Genomic DNA, 12,097 nt, shown 5'->3' on the forward strand with positions numbered 1-12,097 from the left:
AGAAAACTTCAACTAACCTTGTATTTTACAAGTGCACATGATAAAGCCCTTGGCCTTTAAGGAACTGATATTATAAACGGAAAACAGAACATACACAAATGAAACAGTGAACACAAAACCATAACAAATCTGTTTAAAGGTACACGTGTGATTTCCTAAAAATACTGTATGTCCCAAATTGTATACAGAATGTTCGGACATTCCAAAATAGAATTACCTGTGTGATTTCCTGATTATAAATATGTCTCATTTTTTTCCATTTATTTGCCAAGAGTCAATTAAAAACAGAATTAAGAGGGTGCCAACTGTAATTTACCTGCATTTCTGACTTAGTAGAAAGAATAAGATCATGCTACAGAGGACCAGGTGTGTTTAAATTAACTAGCTGCACAAATACCCTGGGACTCTACGTAAAACGGCGACTGAGAAATCTAAGTGCAACTATCCAAAATACTGAATCAGCATCTTTTAAAAAATAGTAAACCTCAAATATTGGATAATGGATTTGAATGCTTTTCAAGATGTCAGTAAAACAGTAGAAGCAGAAACATAACAAAATATAATGTCTATATTTGTTTTTGGAGTACAAACATCACATTACCAAAACATCCTATAATCTTTGCAAATAAAAAAAGGGGGGGGGGAGGCTCACACACTATAATAAAAAATTCAGGAGTTAGAGTAATGGAAAAAAGAAAGTGGCACCTGGCACTGGTACACTTGATTCAGCAAAATATAATGACTGCATGTGCTTTATGTGCAGTATATGCTAATGTGTACGGGGGACTTTGGGGTTTGGACCTGATTTTTCTATGTTATTAAGAAAATGAAATAAATTTACTTCACATGACATGCTAATGCCTGACACGGGCGGCAACAAGATAGAAGACTACCAACAAGATAGTTCTGTGAACTTTATGGACAAAATTCATTTACGATAACAGCTTTCAACAAGCTAAGGGGAGAAGGAATCTTCTTCAACCTGATAAAGGAAATCTATAAAAAACCCACTGATAACATCATTCTTAATGGTCAAAGAGAGAATGCTAATTCCTAAGACTGGAACTAAAGCAAGGACATCCCTTCCACTAGATGTGCCCTAGCTAGGACATTATGGCAAGAGGGGGTTGGGGGGCTGAAAACAGAGATGCAGTGTGGAAAACTGTTGTAAGCCCATCTTCGTGTGTAGGTAGGCTATATGCTCTGACACACAGACAACCCCAAAGCAATATGCTGCAATTGTTTGGGTACTACAACTGTTTGGGGGCAAGTTCTTAGGAGAGAAGGCCAAGATGCAAAACTATTTATTTTAGCAATGAAGAAATTATGAAAACTAAAATAGAAAACCCCAACACAACAGCATTTAAATAGCATCAAAAAGTATTAATTACTTAGAAATAATTACAAGAAACACACAAGAGTCTTATCCACATAAAACTACAAAACGCTGCTGAGAGACATTAAAGATGATGTAACGTAAGTAGACTGTGGAAGGAATGACTCACTCCTGTTAGATGTCAATTCTCCAAGCTAATGTGCAGACTCAACATCATCCCAGTCAAACTCCTCTTAGTCTATTTGGAACTATACAAGGTCTTAGAACAGTTGAGTCTTATAGGTCGGTGGAACAAAATATATAGAACTTTACACATATTGTCAATTTTGACCAAGGAGCCAAGGTAATCTGATAGGAAGAGAATAGTCTCTTCAGGAAATGATGCTGGAACAACCAAACACCCACTTGGGAAAAGATGAACCACTCGCTCTTTAAATTAACAGCATCAAGTACCTAAACCGAGAAGCAAAAGCTATATAATTTCTTAGAAACATTTAAGAAAATCTTTGCAAATTTAGGGTAGACACAGATTTCTTAATTGGGATATAAAAGAGTTAACTATAAAGAAAAATTCATTAAAATTTCTATTCTTCAAAAGACATGAAGAAAATGGAAAGCCAAGAATTAAAATAAAAGCAGCAGCAGCACATGTATCTTACAAAGAACTTGTGTTGTAAGCATGTATAAAAAGTTTATACATGAACAATTCTTTATTCTGTTTAAACCATTGAATTGGATGATATGTGAATTATGTTAATTGCAAAAAGTTTTTATAATTCAAAAATAAAAATATATACAATCCAATGAAAAGACTAAGAAACATTTAAGCAGAACCCTCACACCAATTGCATGCCTTATAGGATAGCTTAAATTAAAAGGGCGGATTTCTTAAATATTGGCAAGGGTGTACGACCACAGAACTCACAATGGGAGAAGAAATGTGAAATAGTATAATCATTTGGAAAAGCAGTGTGGTAATTTCTTATCATGATAAATATACACTTATCATAAAATGTAGTGATTCGACTCTTAGGTATTTCTCAAGAAGTGGAAATATGCCACACACACATGTCTACAGGAAGTCATGACAACTTCCTTCATGATGGCCCTTACTGCAGCCATCCAAAGATCCAGCGGCAGGGGATGCAAAACCAGATTGTGGAATGTCCATAAAAAGGACTACGGACTACTTGGCAACAAAGAGGAACAAACAACGGACACACAGATGAATCTCAGAAACCAACAAAAAAAGCTAACCAAATGTAGCTGAAGTACATTTCCCCCCCTTTTTCTTTAAAATTAAAAGATCATTTTATTGGGGGCTCCTACAACTCTTATTACAATCCCTACATCAATTGTATCAAGCACATTTTTTCATGTCTAGACATTCACTTTCTATTGAGCCCTAAGTATCAGCTCTTCTTTTTTCCTTCCCCCTAACCCCCTGACCCCTCGATAGATTATAAATTATTATTATTTTCATCTCTTACACCGACCGGTCTCCCTTCCCCGTGGTTTCTGTTGTTCTTCCCCTGGAGGGGTGTGTGGTTACGTGCTGACCACTGCGATGATCGGTGCCCCCTCCCTCCCTCCTCTCCCCGACCCCTCTGGTTTCACTATTCCCATTCCTGGTCATGGATTCCGTGTGTCGTGAGCTCTGATCTCTCATCTGTACCCGTCTGTGTACATGCTCCGTCTAGTCGGAAGTGAGAGGCAGCTCTGAGGTCATGGCAGTGGAGGTGGTGGTGAGGAAGCCTCAAGGAACCAGAGGAAGATCAGTGGTGCTTTACTGCACCCTGCTTGACTCGTCCCTTGCCTGGGACCCGCTGTGGGGGTGTTAGCCGGAGTACATTTTACGGGATTCCACTGGTATGAGATTCTGAAAGAACTAATGCTAATCATACAGAGTGTCAAAAGGAGTTCAGGGTTTTCGTGGTCTGGGGATTGCAGTGTGGAACTGAGGACTTAAGGAGGACTTTGGAGTGGAGAAAATGTCCTACAACCCTTTTTGATGGTAAATGTTTTATATCTCACAGAGTAGTATAGACATTTGTCAAGGATAAAAATGTATAAATTTTGTAGAACGTAAATTGATACCATCATAAAGTTGTTTTTAACAAGTCGTACTAGAAATAAATACAGAGATAAATTGAATGTAGTACAGAAACTAGAACAGCAATTATGAAGATTTAGTAGACAGTCATGGGAATATTTAGGCGCCCTGATGGCCAAACGGTTAAGCACTTGGCAATCGGAAGGCTGGCAGTTGAACCTCATCCAGCATCTCTGTGGGAGACCAGCGATCTGCTCCTGCGCCAAGATGACAGCCTAGAAAACCATGTGGGGAAGTTCCACTCTGCCACATAGCCTCTGGGAGTCAAAACCGACACCAGGGCTCTGACAACAACGCCCACAAAGGGAGAGCTGCAATCACCGAGGAAGAGAGTCACTGAAATTACATCAGGACAACTGCTATCCACTTGGGGGAAAATGGTTGCATCTTAAAGTGCTAAGTAACAGAAAACAGAAGAAAATTCAATATTAAAGATGAAATAAATGATATGGTAATATAATTTTTTTAGTATGAAACCAAAAATCAAATACCAAGAGACTGATGTACTGTACATACTCGTGTATAAGCTGAGTTTTTCAGCACATTTTTAATGCAGTTTTTGTGGTAAAATTAGGTGCCTTGGCTGATATTCAGCTTGGCTTATACGGGAGTGTATATGGTATTTAACTTCATACAAGTTTTTAAAATTGTGTAAAGCAAGATACTATGAGGAACAAAGCAAATTATCAGTTTTCATTATTAGAACAAAGTTTTTTTTAAGTCTGAATTTTTAATTCATTGCTTAAAATAGATGTTCAGAAGATTTTCTTGGTAAAAAGTATAAACATTTCCTCCAGACTTTGTGGATAATAAATAAACTCTGATCTTACAATCTATCATTTTTAACATTGGGTGATATTAAAAGCCCAAATACACAAGAAAATAATTAAATGCATACAACAACGAAAATGTGCCTTTGTTATTTAGACAAACAAAAACCATTATCAGATTATTGTGATTTAGATCTCAGCAGTTATCAGTGGGGGCAGGTAATCAGTGGTAATTACTGGTAATGTGTCGCCCACTTTATCCTGTCCCCCACATCTCCTGTTCATGTATTCACCGTAGCAACTTTCTGGTTGATGTCTGTGAGGTACCACTGCAAATACCGTCTCTTCATTCATCATCCCTAACGGTTGCTCCTTTCAGAAGTTGTCTAAAAGTGTTTTTAAAATGTAAGTTGGTTTGTTTGTAAATCGTCTATTCAGACATTAGTAGAAGGGTTAAAGCTGAAATGTTTAGGGGTATTTATTAAAGGTTTTCTAATCCTGTATTTCTGGTTCAAAGAAAAAGCTCACAATTACATATACCCAACAGTACGGAAATATAATCCAAATTAGGATGACCTAGGGGCAAATACTTTTTGGTAAATTTTCACAAAAGAAAAATTGCTAAACAATCGTACTAAGAAAATTTTTTTTAAAAAAACCTGAATAAGTTAAGCCATTCTATTGTTATATGTATAAAAATTGCTACTGTTTTCATGTTTTAAGATTTAGCTAAAATAGCTATTTCCATAATAATCTTAATTTCAAAGAGGGAGTGCCCACACTCATTTATGTTAATTAAATAGCGTGAAGGGTCAAAGTAATAAATGCATAGTCCATAGTGCCAAATGCCCTTCAATTGTTCAAACCCGAATAAAGGGCCAAGGCAGTGGCTGTGATGCTGGTCTAGATGGAGGCAATCAATCAGTGTCAAGGAGATGTCCCAGGACTGATGTCTTTAAGCCCACGCACTGTGGCGGGAGCTGCAGAGTATGCCGCACGAGTGAGCGCTGCTGCTGGTTTGTGCGGTACGCAGACGGCCACGAGCCCGCCACGGAGCAGCACTGCAGTCCAGTGAGGGGCACACGCCTTCCTCTCAAGTCACTTAGTGTTCCTAAACATAAATTCTTAGAGAGCGATGGATCTGCTCTCCTCAGAATGAAAAGCACAAAGAACTCTAAACTAGTATCACTACTAAAGCCTGGGGTTGGAAAAAACCATATTCAGAAATACATACATACATACATACACACACACATATATACATACATACATACATATATATACATATATATACATATATATACATATATATACATATATATATATATATATATATGGAGGTACCCCCCAAAAGCCCGGAATTTTTTCCAAAGATAGTATTTAAATTTTCTTAGAAAACAACTTTACCACCTTCAAAATACTCTCCATTACACTTAGTACATTTGTCAAATTTGCAATTCCATTCTTGGAAACATTTTTCAAATGCATCTGCTTGGATGGTTGACAGTACCTCCCTCGTTTTTTTCTCCACCTCTTGTATGTCATCAAATTACTGTCCTTTCACATCCCTCTTCATTTGTGGAAACAAAAAGAAGTCTCACAGAGTGAGGTCAGGTGAGTAAGGTGCATGGGGCAAGAGAGGCATGCCAAAAACTGGCACAGAGATGGCTGCGTAAGCAGGTGCATGGTGAGCAGATGCAGTGTTGTGATGGCAAAACCAGTCCCTCTTCTGCCAACAATCAACCCTTTTTTGTCCCACACTGATACAACATCTTTTCAGAACCTCTAAATAGAAAGCTTGATTAACAGTCTGACCTGGTGGATAGATCTCCAAAATCTGCCATATAAGCTGGTATAAAAATGTCATTATTATATTTTAAAACTGCGATTATTAACAAACCAACATAAAACCCTGAGTTTAATTTTTAAGTGTGCTCTACCTCCTTCCAATGTATTCATGCTCTCTCATTCTACAAGTGCTCAGATATTGAGAACACTTTGGGGCACTATTTTTAGAATAGGGGTATATAAGGAAAACAAAAACTAGGCTCATTAGTTTACAATTCTGTTCTATTTTTAACCAAATGTAGAATTTTTAAGTCTTAAGAATTTATTTATTCCCACTGCCTTTTCTGCTTTCTAAAAATCAAATCTATAGATTACCATTAGTACAGATACCAATACACATACACACACAGGAAGAATAATGGTTATAGATACGCTTATAATATCTTTTTTACAATCCTATAATATTACCTTTTGTAAACTAAGATGCATTTTACATAATACACTTTCTGATTAGACTCCTGGTTGTATTAAATCTTATTGTTAAAAGCTACAGCATGTGGGTCAAAACTACCTGTAGTTTAAGTAAACCGTTCTACCAGTCACTGTTGAGACAATTCAACTCATGGTAACCCATGGGTGTCACAGTAGAATTGTGATCCACAGGGATTTCTGTGGATGATTTCTTAGATCACCAGACCTTTCTTCCAAGGGGCCACTGGGAGAATCTTAACCCCCAACCATTCAGTTAGCAGTCAAGTGCATTAATCGTTTGTGCTAACAGGGATTCCCAACCAAGTACAGATTCCCACCAAGTTAAATGTCCTTGCTGTGGTGAAGGGAGGAAATTACATTTCAATGACTTAAGCTATATTACTCTATTTATTCAGCTGACTATAATATGCCAATTAGTATATCAGACCAAAAAGGAATGAGAGGCACAGAGCTCCTCTGTCTCCCATTGGACCCTTGACCCAACACACCAATATTTGCACAATCTGACGGGGGGAACAAAGCAGGGCGCAGCGAATGCTCCAAGGAATCCGAGGAACAAGTGACCCAAGTAGCTGGGGCATAGAGCCATCTGAAACTTATCAAATGCAAGTCGGCAAAGCAGCATGTATTAGAAAAGTATCTTGGACAAAGGGAAAGAGAAAGAATGGGAAGCAAAGCTTCGCTTAAAAATTAAGCAGTAGGGTTGCAAAGCCAATTAATGTAGTGGCTTTTAATAAACTGCACATCTGCAAAAAGTGGAACTGGCACGCAGTAGCTGCCGAGGATGCCTGTGTACACCCAAACACCTCAGGGGATTTTGTTCTTAGGTTTGGAGGACTCGGGCCATGCTTTCTTGGCACCTACCAGGTAATGGGCTACATCCTGTGGTTAGTGCTTCTGCTCTACCTCCAAGTTTGTTGCATAGTGTGCGGGTCTAAAAAGCACGCAAAACAACCTCAGGCACAACAACTGGTGTCAATTCACCTGGAGCAACTGAGGAAAGCCACTCGGGAATCGGAGGATGAGATGGAATGTGTGGGTTTGCCTAAGACCAGAACTGGATGTTGCCTCCACATTTTGATCAAGGGCTTAATAAATGGAAGAAAATGAACAACAGAATTTTAAATTCTCGTGGACTCCAGATTTTCTGGAGCCAAGGAGGCTAAATGAAGCCACAGAACTACTGCCATGATCTAATCTTTAAGCCTGAAGCCAAAAATAGCCCCAAAGTTGTCTTAAAACCAAATAGCAGGTAAGCTTATGCTTTTAAGACCTATCTATTTAAGATCAGATGGTCATCAGCTACTCAAAGATGAGACAGGAACCTTGGAGGACAGGGTGTTAGTTAGTAGTTGGGGAACTCAGAAAAGGAGGGTGAGAATGGCGCACAGCTGGATAATGTGACCAAGCTCAACGAACTACGGAAGATACTGACCTAGTGTGTGCATTTGTAACATCTGTAAATACTTAAAAACAATGAGCAACACAGGCGAAACGCTAGGGGTGTGCAGCAGAGCACCAAGGGGAGCCAAGCACGGAAGTCCCTGGGGAATACCAAAAATAGACTTTGGGGCCAGGGCATGACACCCCATCAGACTTGACTGGAAAACACTCCTAAAGGCCACCAAACAGACCTGGAACTATTTATAGGCTTTTCTGGTTTTGTCATTTTTTGTTGTTGTTTTGTGTCTTTGTGCTTATTATTGTCTCTGCATGTCTATCTAGATAAGATAGGCGGGATAAACAATCCAAAGGAGAAAACAATGGGGTGATGGTTGGGGGTGGGGGCGGACATGGGAGAGGGGGAGGCGGGGGAAAGGAAGGGGATGTCCACCAATCCAATGCCAAGGGAATAACTAGTGATCTAAAATTGATGAGGAGGAGGGCATAGGATGCCTGGTGGGGTTTAATCAAGGGCAATGTAGCTGAGAGGAATTACTAAAACCCACATGAAGGCAGAACATGACAGTGGGACAGGAGGAAAGTAAAAGGAAAAGAGGAAAGAACTAGGAGGCAAAGGACATTATAGAGGTCTAAATACAGATATGTACATATGTAAATATATTTATATATACTGATAGGGAAATAGATCCATATACATATATTTATATGTATTAAGGTAGCAGACAGACATTGTGCCTCTACTCAAGTGCTCGCTCAGTGCAAGAACACTTTGTTCTAATAACCTGGCATTCAGTTATGCTCACCTTCCTGACAAGATTGCTGAAGACAAAATGGGTGCTATATAAGCAAATGTGGCAAAGAAAGCTGATGGTGCCCAGCTATCAAAAGATATAACGTCTGGGGTGTTAAAGACTTGAAGATACACAAGCAGCCATCTAGCTCAGAAGCAAGAAAGCCCACATGGAAGAAGCACACAAGCCTGTGTGATCATGAGGTGTCGATGGGACCAGGTATCAGGTATCCAAGACCCAGAACAAAAACTCAGATCAATGTGAATGATGGGGAGTGTGGAGTGGGGACCCAAAGCCCATCTGCAGACAATTGGACATCCCCTTACAGAAAGGTTACAAGGAAGAGAGGAGCCAGTCAGGGTGCAGTATAATATCGATGAAACATACAACTTTTCTCTAGTTCTTTGATGTTCCCTCCCCACCACTATCATGACCCCAATTCTACCTTACAAATCTGGCTAGACCAGAGCAAGTACATGGGTACAGATAAGAGCTGGAAACACACGGTATCCAGGGCAGATAACCACCTCAGGACCAATAATGAGAGTAGCGATACCAGGAGGGGAAGGGGAAGGTGGGGGAAAAGGGGAAACTGATCACAATGATCTACATATAACCCCTCCCTGGGGGACAGACAGCAGAAAATTGGGTGAAGTGAGACATTGGTCAGTGTAAGACATGAAAAAAAATGTATAGTGCTGGACACAGATGACGTATGTACAGATTGTGATGAGTTGTACGAGCCCCTAATAAAATGATTATTTAATTACAAAATTTTTTTAAACTGCCAAGGGTTCATGAGGGAGGGAGGGTGGGGAAAAAATGAGGAGCTAATACCAAGAGTTCAAGTCAAAAGATAATGTTTTCAAAATGATGATGGCAACATATGTACAAATACGCTCGACACAATGGATGGATGTATAGATTGTGATAAGAGCTGTAAGAGCCCCCAATAAAATGATTTTTTTAAAACCTAGAAAACAAAACAAACAAACAAAATGAGCGGCTTGGGAAACTGGAAGTTGTGATGGGTTTTAATGGGAAAGGAGAGGGATCCCCATCAGAAGTGATGAATGTCATGAGGCGTTGAAGGGATCAGGTATCAGGCATCATCAAAACAAAAAATCTTACCACAGTGAATGAGGGAGGAGTGCGGAGTGGAGACTCAAAGCCCATTAGTAGGCCACTGGAGATCCCCTTGCAGAGGGGTCTCGGGGAGGAGACGAGCCAGTCAGGGTGCAATGTAGCAACGATGAAAAATACAACTTTCCTCTAGTTCCTAAATGTTTCTACCCCCCTCCTCCCCACAATCATGATCAGAATTCTACCTTGCAAGTCTGGCTAGACCAGAGGATGTACACTGGTACAGATAGGAACTGGAAGCACAGGGAATCCAGGGCGGATGATCCCTTCAGGACCAGTGGTGTGAGTGTCAATACTGGGAGGGTAGAGGGAGAGTGGGTTGGAAAGAGGGAACGGAATATATGTGACCTCCTCCCTGGGGGACGGACAACAGAAAAGTGGGTGAAGGGAGACGTCGGACAGGGCAGGATATGACAAAAAAAACAATTTATAAATTATCAAGGGCTCATGAGGGCGGGGTGAGTGGGAAGGGAGGGAAAAAAAAATGAGGACCTGATGCCAGGGGCTTAAGTGGAGAGCAAATGTTTTAAGAATGACGAGAGCAATGAATGTATAAATGTGCTCTACACAATTGATGTACGTATGGATTGGAATAAGAGTTGTATGAGGCCCTAATAAAATGATTAAAAAAAAAAAAGTGATGGGTGGATGATAAAGAGCCATAGTTAGAAGTGTGGATTTTATCCTGAAGATACTATCCTGTGAAGATTATATTAGAAAATAAGCGTATTGAGGCACAGTTACAATCAAATATGCACATCTTAAATTTATCATTTTATAGATTTCAACATGGTTTGCACATCTCACAGCCTCAGAAGATTTATCCATTTTTGATTTTCTGAAATTCACTATTACTTTCATTTGTCTTATGAATCTAACTGCACTGATTTATTAGTTCCTTCCTTTTACTTTCTTTAAGGCCAATCTATTCATGGTTCCACAAAGCCTTCGGAGCATCACTGACCACAAATTTCACAGGAGAATCTAATGCTCTATTCGGGGCCCTTATGGTGCACTGGTTAAGCGCTCATTCAGTTGCTAACCAAAAAGTTAGCAGTTCAAACCCACGTAATTGTCCTGCTGGAGGAAGGCCTAGTGATCTGCTCACGTAAAGCTACAGCTTAGGAAACCCTCTGGGGCAATTCTACTCTGTCACATGGGGCCCAGTGAGTCGGAATGACTCAGTGGCACCCAGCACCACCGACTGCATTATCGGATGTGTGAAGGAACCCAATGACCGCAGTCTTTTTACCTCACTTTCTGGGATAGTGAGTTCCATTTCAAATTGTTGGCCCAGAGTCCCAAAGCATGTACTTCCCACAAGAAAAGTACTGTATGATTCCACTTACATCAACTATTCAGAGGAAGCAAGTACACAGATACCAAAGTTCACCGATGGTTAGAAAGGGCTGGTGGGAGGCTCCAGGAAGGGAGGTGTTGCTTAAGAGGTGAAGTTTTTGCTACTAGTGATGAAACAACTGTTCCCAGAGTTGTCCCGGGTGCACATCATGGTGAAGGAAGTGAAAGTCACAGAACTGTATGTGCACAGATGGTCGAAATGCTTTGCTACATATTATTTCACCACAAAGATAAAGTAAAATAAAAAGCACTCTCCCTCTTTTAATGCCATTACCACTCTCCCAGTCATCTATGCTCCAACCGCAGAGCATTTTTCACCACTCCGTGTTCATCCAGGACTTGATGACTCTTAGACCCATCCTCCTTTCCTACCCCAACCAGTTCGTTTCCAATCGTCCATGTTAACCTCTCATTACCTTCCACAACCAACTCCAAAGCCAAATCATTCCTAGGCATACTACAAAACCACATTCAGCAAGGGACACTACATCTTTCTCAGAGTTTTGATAAATGCTTCTCCTTACTGTAAAATCTTCAATGCCTCCCAATTACACCACAAATTCTTCTCCTAGTTAATAGAATCATCCATTATCTGCCCTCTTTCCCTTCTGTCTCTTTAACTTTCTCTCTACTCCCCCACGTGCACCTCCCTGCACTCAGCCTGGTCTCCACACAGACAGCTGCGCACATCCCGAGGCCTGCCAGCCCTCTAGTGGCCTGCCTGCTCACAGGCCTTACACCGTGTGTGCCACCCTCTCGTCTCCAGTTCCAGTCTCACAGTCCTCTCAATGTGGCACGTACATCCCTTTGTTCTAGACCGCAACGGCTGTGCACTGATACACCTACATACTCAGCTTCAAGAGTTAGAACAACAATCACATATACATTTTCTTAAAGAGTC

General features: G+C 40.3%; 1 protein-coding gene across 1 annotated transcript in view; it reads right to left on the reverse strand.

Annotated features, from left to right (window-relative positions):
• PRMT3 (protein arginine methyltransferase 3) overlaps positions 1-12,097 on the reverse strand; it is a 112,943-nt gene that overhangs the window by 4,941 nt on the left and 95,905 nt on the right. The gene's annotated exons all lie outside the window — the stretch shown is intronic.

Source organism: Echinops telfairi, unplaced genomic scaffold (genome assembly GCF_000313985.2).
Source record: "Echinops telfairi isolate 266 unplaced genomic scaffold, ASM31398v2 ScPeMD7_60;HRSCAF=208, whole genome shotgun sequence".
Classification (NCBI taxonomy): domain Eukaryota; kingdom Metazoa; phylum Chordata; class Mammalia; order Afrosoricida; family Tenrecidae; genus Echinops; species Echinops telfairi.